Genomic DNA, 8,050 nt, shown 5'->3' on the forward strand with positions numbered 1-8,050 from the left:
CACATGTAAGTAAAATAATGCAGTATTTGTTTTTCTGTGTCTGGTTTGTTTTACTTTACGTAGTGTCCTCCAGTTTCATTCATGTTGTTGAAAATGATAGGATTTCCTTGTTTTCATTTATTTGATTTTTTTCATCATTTTTTTTTATTTTTTTATTTTTATTATACTTTAAGTTCTAGGGTACATGGCATAACGTTTATATCATGTATAACTCCCAATGCAATCCCTCCCTCCTCCCCCCTCCCCATGATAGGCCCCAGTGTGTGATGTTCCCCTCCCGAGTCCAAGTGATCTCATTGTTCAGTTCCCACCTATGAGTGAGAACATGCGGTGTTGGTTTCTCTTCTTGTGATAGTTTGCTAAGAATGATGGTTTCCAGCTGCATCCATGTCCCTACAAAGGACGCAAACTCATCCTTTTTGATGGCTGCATAGTATTCCAGTGTATATGTGCCCATTTTCTTAATCCAGTCTGTCACAGATGGACATTTGGGTTGATTCCAAGTCTTTGCTATTGTGAATAGTGCCGCAATAAACATACGTGTGCATGTGTCTTGTAGTAGAGTAATGATAATCCTTTGGGTATATACCCAGTAGTGGGATGGCTGGGTCATATGGTACATCTAGTTCTAGATCCTTGAGGAATCGCCATACTGTTTCCATAATGGTTGAACTAGTTTACATCCCACCAACAGTGTAAAAGTGTTCCTATTTCTCCACATCCTCTCCAAATCTGTTGTTTCCTGACTTCTAATGATTGCCATTCTAACTGGTGTGAGATGGTATCTCATTGTGGTTTTGATTTGCATTTCTCTGATGGCAGTGATGATGAGCATTTTTCATGTGTCTTTGGCTGTATGGATGTCTTCTTTGAGAAATGTCTGTTCATATCCTTTCCCACTTTTGATGGGTTGTTTGTTTTTTTCTTGTATATTGTTTGAGTTCTTTGTAGATTCTGGATATTAGCCCTTTGTCAGATGAGTAGGTTGCAAAAATTTTCTCCCATTCTGTAGGTTGCCTGTTCACTCTGATGGTAGTTCTTTTGCTGTGCAAAAGCTCTTTAGTTTAATTAGATCCCATTTGTCAATTTGGCTTTTGCTGCCGTTGCTTTTGGTGTTTTAGACATGAAGTCCTTGCCCATGCCTATGTCCTGAATGGTATACCTAGATTTTCTTCTAGGGTTTTTATGGTATTAGGTCTAACATTTAAGTCTCTAATCCATCTTGAATTAATTTTCATATAAGGGTAAGGAAAGGATCCAGTTTCAGCTTTCTACTTATGGCTAGCCAATTTTCCAGCACCATTATTAAATAGGGAATCCTTTTCCCATTTCTTGTTTCTCTCAGTTTGTCAAAGATCAGATGGCTGTAGCGTGTGGTATTATTTCTGAGGACTGTTCTGTTCCATTGGTCTATTCTCTGTTGTGGTACCAGTACCATGCTGTTTTGGTTACTGTAGCCTTGTAGTATAGTTTGAAGTCAGGTAGCGTGACGCCTCCAGCTTTGTCTTTTGACTTAGGATTGTCTTGGCAATGCGGGCTTTTTGGTTCCATATGAACTTTAAAGCGTTTTTTCCAATTCTGTGAAGAAAGTCATTGGTAGCTTGATGGGGATGGCATTGAATCTATAAAAACCTTGGGCAGTATGGCCATTTCACGATATTGATTCTTCCTATCCATGAGCATGGTATGTTCTTCCATTTGTTTGTGTCCTCTTTGATTTCATTGAGCAGTGGTTTGTAGTTCTCCTTGAAGAGGTCCTTACATCCCTTGTAAGCTGGATTCCTAGGTATTTTATTCTCTTTGAAGCAATTGTGAATGGAAGTTCATTCTGATTTGGCTCTCTGCTTGTCTGTTACTGGTGTATAAGAATGCTTGTGATTTTGCACATTAATTTTGTATCCTGAGACTTTGCTGAAGTTGCTTATCAGCTTAAGGAGATTTTGGGCTGAGACGATGGGGTTTTCTAAATATACAATCATGTCATCTGCAAACAGGGACAATTTGACTTCTTCTTTTCCTAACTGGATACCCTTGATTTCTTTCTCTTGCCTGATTGCCCTAGCCAGAACTTCCAACACTATGTTGAATAGGAGTGGTGAGAGAGGGCATCCCTGTCTTGTGCCAGTTTTCAAAGGGAATTTTTCCAGTTTTTGCCCATTCAGTATGATATTAGCTGTGGGTTTGTCATAAATAGCTCTTATTATTTTGAGGGTATTCCATCAATACCGAATTTATTGAGCGTTTTTAGCATAAAGGGCTGTTGAATTTTGTCAAAAGCCTTTTCTGCATCTATTGAGATAATCATGTGGTTCTTGTCTTGGTTCTGTTTATATGCTGGATTACGTTTATTGATTTGCGAATGTTGAACCAGCCTTGCATCCCAGGGATGAAGCCCACTTGATCATGGTGGATAAGCTTTTTGATGTGCTGCTGAATCGGTTTGCCAGTATTTTATTGAGGATTTTTGCATCGATGTTCATCAGGGATATTGGTCTAAATTCTCTTTTTTGTTGTGTCTCTACCAGGCTTTGGTATCAGGATGATGTTGGCTCATAAAATGAGTTAGGGAGGATTCCCTCTTTTCTATGATTGGAATAGTTTCAGAAGGAATGGTACCAGCTCCTCCTTGTACCTCTGGTAGAATTCAGCTGTGAATCCATCTGGTCCTGGACTTTTTTTCGTGGGTAGGCTATTAATGTTGCCTCAATTTCAGAGCCTGCTATTGGTCTATTCAGGGATTCAACTTCTTCCTGGTTTAGTCTTGGGAGAGTGTAAGTGTCCAGGAAATTATCCATTTCTTCTAGATTTTCTAGTTGATTTGCGTAGAGGCATAGTATTCTCTGATGGTTGTTTGTATTTCTGTGGGGTCGGTGGTGATATCCCTTTATCATTTTTATTGCGTCTATTTGATTCCTCTCTTTTCTTCTTTATTAGTCTTGCTAGCGGTCTGTCAATTTTGTTGATCTTTTCAAAAAACCAACTCCTGGATTCATTGATTTTTTGGAGGGTTTTTTGTGTCTCTATCTCCTTCAGTTCTGCTCTGATCTTAGTTATTCTTGCCTTCTGCTAGCTTTTGAATGTGTTTGCTCTTGCCTCTCTAGTTCTTTTAATTGTGATGTTAGAGTGTCAATTTAGATCTTTCCTGCTTTCTCTTGTGGGCATTTAGTGCTATAAATTTCCCTCTACACACTGCTTTAAATGTGTCCCAGAGATTCTGGTATGTTGTATCTTTGTTCTCATTGGTTTCAAAGAACATCTTTATTTCTGCTTTCATTTCGTTATGTACCCAGTAGTCATCAGGAGCAGGTTGTTCATTTTCCATGTAGTTGAGCGGTTTTGATTGAGTTCTTAGTCCTGAGTTCTAGTTTGATTGCACTGTGGTCTGAGAGACAGTTTGTTATAATTTCTGTTCTTGTACATTTGCTTAGGAGTGCTTTACAATTATGTGGTCAATTTTGGAATAAGTGCGTTGTGGTGCTGAGAAGAATGTATATTCTGTTGATTTGGGGTGGAGAGTTCTATAGATGTCTATTAGATCCGCTTGGTGCAGAGATGAGTTCAATTCCTGGATATCCTTGTTAACTTTCTGTCTCGTTGATCTGTCTAGTGTTGACAGTGGAGTGTTGAAGTCTCCCATTATTATTGTATGGGAGTCTAAGTCTCTTTGTAAGTCTCTAAGGACTTGCTTTATGAATCTGGGTGCTCGTGTATTGGGTGCATATATATTTAGGAGAGTTAGCTCTTCCTGTTGAATTGATCCCTTTACCATTATGTAATGGCCTTCTTTGTCTCTTTTGATCTTTGATGGTTTAAAGTCTGTTTATCAGAGACTAGGATTGCAACCCTCCTTTTTTTGTTCTCCATGTGCTTGGTAGATCTCCTCCATCCCTTATTTTGAGCCTATGTATGTCTCTGCTTGTGAGATGGGTCTCCTGAATACAGCAGACTGATGGGTCTTGACTCTTTATCCAGTTTGCCAGTCTGTGTCTTTTAATTGGAGCATTAGTCCATTTACATTTAAGGTTAATATTGTTATGTGTGAACTTGATCCTGTCATTATGATATTAACTGGTTATTTTGCTCGTTAGTTGATGCAGTTTCTTCCTAGCCTCGATGGTCTTTACATTTTGGCATGTTTTTGCAATGGCTGGTACCGGTGTTCCTTTCCATGTTTAGGGCTTCCTTCAGGGTCTCTTGTAAGGCAGGCCTGGTGGTGACAAAATCTCTAAGCATTTGCTTATCTGTAAAGGTTTTTATTTCTCCTTCACTGATGAAACTTAGTTTGGCTGGATATGAAATTGTGGGTTGAAAATTCTTTTCTTTAAGAACGTTGAATATTGGCCCCCACTCTCTTCTAGCTTGGAGAGTTTCTGCCGAGAGATCTGCTGTTAGTCTGATGGGCTTCCCTTTGTGGGTAACCCGACCTTTCTCTCTGGCTGCCCTTAAGATTTTTTCCTTCATTTCAACTTTGGTGAATCTGGCAATTATGTGATTGGAGTTGCTCTTCTGGAGGAGTATCTTTGTGGCGTTCTCTGTATTTCCTGAATTTGAATGTTGGCCTGCCCTACTAGGTTGGGGAAGTTCTCTGGATGATATCCTGAAGAGTGTTTTCCAACTTGGTTCCATTTTCCCCTCACTTTCAGGCACCCCAATCAGACGTAGATTTGGTCTTTTTACATAATCCCATACTTCTTGCAGGCTTGTTCATTTCTCTTCTTTTTATTTTGGTTTCTCTTCTCGCTTCATTTCATTCATTTGATCCTCAATCGCTGATACTCTTTCTTCCAGTTGATCGAGTCGGTTACTGAAGCTTGTGCATTTGTGACGTATTTCTCGTGTCATGGATTCATCTCTGTCATTTCGTTTATGATCTTCTCTGCATTAATTATTCTAGCTGTCAATTCTTCCACTCTTTTTTCAAGATTTTTGTTTCTTTGCGCTGGGTACGTAATTCCTCCTTTAGCTCTGAGAAGTTTGATGGACTGAAGCCTTCTTCTCTCATCTCGTCAAAGTCATTCTCTGACCAGCTTTGATCCGTTGCTGGCGATGGGCTGTGCTCCTTTCAGGGGGAGATGCACTCTTAGTTTTTGAATTTCCAGCTTTTCTGCCCTGCTTCTTCCCCATCTTTGTGGTTTTATCTCTCTCTGGTCTTGATGATGGTGACGTACTGATGGGGTTTTGGTATAGGTGTCCTTCCTGTTTGATAGTTTTCCGTCTGACAGTCAGAAGGACTGTCTGTTGGTCTGTTGGAGATTGCTTGAGGTCCACTCCAGACCCTGTTTGCCTGGGTATCAGCAGCAGAGGTTGCCGAAGATAGAATATTGCTGAACAGCGAGTGTACCTGTCTGATTCTTCCTTTGGAAGTTTCCTCTCAGGGGTGACTCCACCCTGTGAGGTGTGGGGTGTCAGACTGCCCCTAGTGGGGGATGTCTCCCAGCTAGGCTACTCAGGGGTCAGGGACCCACCTGAGCAGGCAGTCTGTCCGTTCTCAGATCTCAACCTCCGCGTTGGGAGATCCACGGCTCTCCCCAAAGCTGTCAGACAGGGTCGTTCACGTCTGCACCGGCCCCCACTGCTTCCCCTATTGGACCTCAGCTGTGGGCTGTCCTCAGAGGTGGAGTCTACAGAGACAGGCAGGCTTCCTTGAGCTGCTGTGAGCTCCACCCAGTTCGAGCTTCTCAGCGGCTTTGTTTACCTACTTAAGCCTCAGCAATGGCGGGCGCCCCTCCCCCAGTCTCGCTGCTGCCTTGCGGATAGATCGCCGCAGACTGCTGTGTTAGCAGTGAGGGAGGCTCTGTGGGCGTGAGGACCTCCGGCCAGGTGTGGGATATTCTCCTGGTGTGCCTGTTTCCTTAAAGCGCAGTATTGGGGTGGGAGTTACCCGATTTTCCAGGTGTTGTGTGTCTCAGTTCCCCTGGCTAGGAAAAGGGATTCCCTTCCCCTTGCGCTTCCCAGGTGAGGCGATGCCTCGCCCTGCTTCAGCTCACGCTGGTCAGGCTGCAGCAGCTGACCAGCACTGATTGTCCGGTACTCCCTAGAGAGATGACCCCAGTACCTCAGTTGAAAATGCAGAAATCACCGATCTTCCGTGTCACTTGCGCTGGGAATTGAAGACTGGAGCTGTTCCTATTCGGCCATCTTGCTCTGCCCCTATTTGATTTTTTAAACTTTTGTTATAGGTTCAGGGGTACACGTGCAGGTTTGTTATATTGGTAAATTGCATGTTGCAGAGGTTTGGTGTACAGATTATTTCATCAGCCAGGTAATAAGCATAGTACCTGATACATAGTTTTTCTATTGTCACCTTCCTCCCACCTTCACCCTCAAGTAGGCCCTGGTATCTATTGTTCCCTTCTTTGTGTCCATGTGCACTCAATGTTTAGCTCCCACTTATAAGTGAGAACATGCAATATTTGAGAAACAAGCAATATTTGTTTCTTTGTTAGTTCATTTAGGATAATGACCTCCAGCTCCATGCATTTTGTTGCAAAGAACTTTATTTTTTATGGCCGTGTAGTATTCCATGGCATATATGTACCTCATTTTCTTTATCCAGTCTACTGTTGATGGACATTTAGATTGATTCCTTATTGTGCTATTGTGGATAGGGCTGCGATGAACATATGCATGCCTGTGTCTTTTGGTAGAATGATTCATATTCCTTTGGGTATATACCCAGTAATGGAATTGCTGAGTTGAATGCTACTTCTGTTTTAAGTTCTTTGAGAAATTTCTACATTGCTGTCACAGTGACTGAATTAATGTACACTCTCACCAGCAATGTATAAGCATTCTCTTTTCTCTACAACCTTACCAGCATCTGTTAATTTTTGACCTTTTAATAATAGCCATTCTGTCTTGTGTGAGATGCTGTATGATTGTGGTTGTGATTTATATTACTCTAACGATTAGTGATGTTATGCATTTTTTATATGCTTGTTGGCCACATGTATGTCTTCTTTTGAAAAGTGTCTGTTCATATCCTTTGCCTACTTTTTAATGGGCTTGTTTGATTTTTTTGCCTGTTAATTTGTTTAATTTTTAAAATAGATTTTGGGTGTTAGGCCTTTGTCAGCTGCATAGTTTGCAAATATTTTCTACCATTCAGTAGGTTTTCTGTTTACTCTGTTGATAGTTTCTTTTGCTGTGCAGAAGGTCTTTAGTTTATTTAGGTCCCATTTGTCAATTTTTGTTTTTGTTGCAATTGAATTTGTTTCTTTGACATGAAATGTTTGCTAGGACCTATGTCTAGAATGGTATTTCCTAGGGTTTTTATAGTTTTAGGTTTTACATCTGAGTGTTTAATCCTTCTTGAGCTGATTTTTGTGTATGGTAAAAGGAAGGGGTCCAGTTTTAATCTTCCGCATATGGCTGGCCAGTTATCCCAACACCGTTTATTGAACAGAGGGTACTTTCCTCATTGCTTGTTTTTGTCAACTTTGTCGAAGATTAGATGGGTTTGTAGGTGTGTGGTTTTATTTTTGGGTTTTCTATTCTGTTCCATTGGTCTATGTGTCTGTTTTTGTACCAGTATTATGCTGTTTTGATTACTGTAGTTTTGTAGTATAGTTTGAAGTTGGATAATGTGATGCTTCCAGCTTCTGCTTGCTCAGGATTGCTTTGGGGTCCTTTTTGGTCCCATGTGAATTTTAGAATTTTTTTTTCTAATTCTGTGGAAAATGTCATTGGTAGTTTGATAGGAATTGCATTGAATCATAGATTGCTTTGGGTAATTTGGCTATTTTAACAATATTGATTCTTCCTATCCATGAGCATGGAATATTTTTCCTTTTTTTTTTTTTCATCTCTGCTTTTTTTCAGCAGTGTTTTATAATTTTTGTTGTAGAGCTCTTTCACTTCCCTGGTTAGCTGTATTCCTAGATACTCTCTATTTATTTTTTTGTGGCGATTGTCAATGGGACTGCATTCTGGATTTGGCTTTCAGCTTGGACGTTGTTGGTATATAGAAATGCTACTGATTTTTCCATATTGATTTTGTATCCTGAAACTTTGCTAAAGTTGTTTATCAGATCTAGAAGTTTGGGGGCAG

The sequence above is a fragment of the Trachypithecus francoisi genome, unplaced genomic scaffold (genome assembly GCF_009764315.1).
Source record: "Trachypithecus francoisi isolate TF-2019V2 unplaced genomic scaffold, Tfra_2.0 Lachesis_group16, whole genome shotgun sequence".
Taxonomy (NCBI): Eukaryota; Metazoa; Chordata; class Mammalia; order Primates; family Cercopithecidae; genus Trachypithecus; species Trachypithecus francoisi.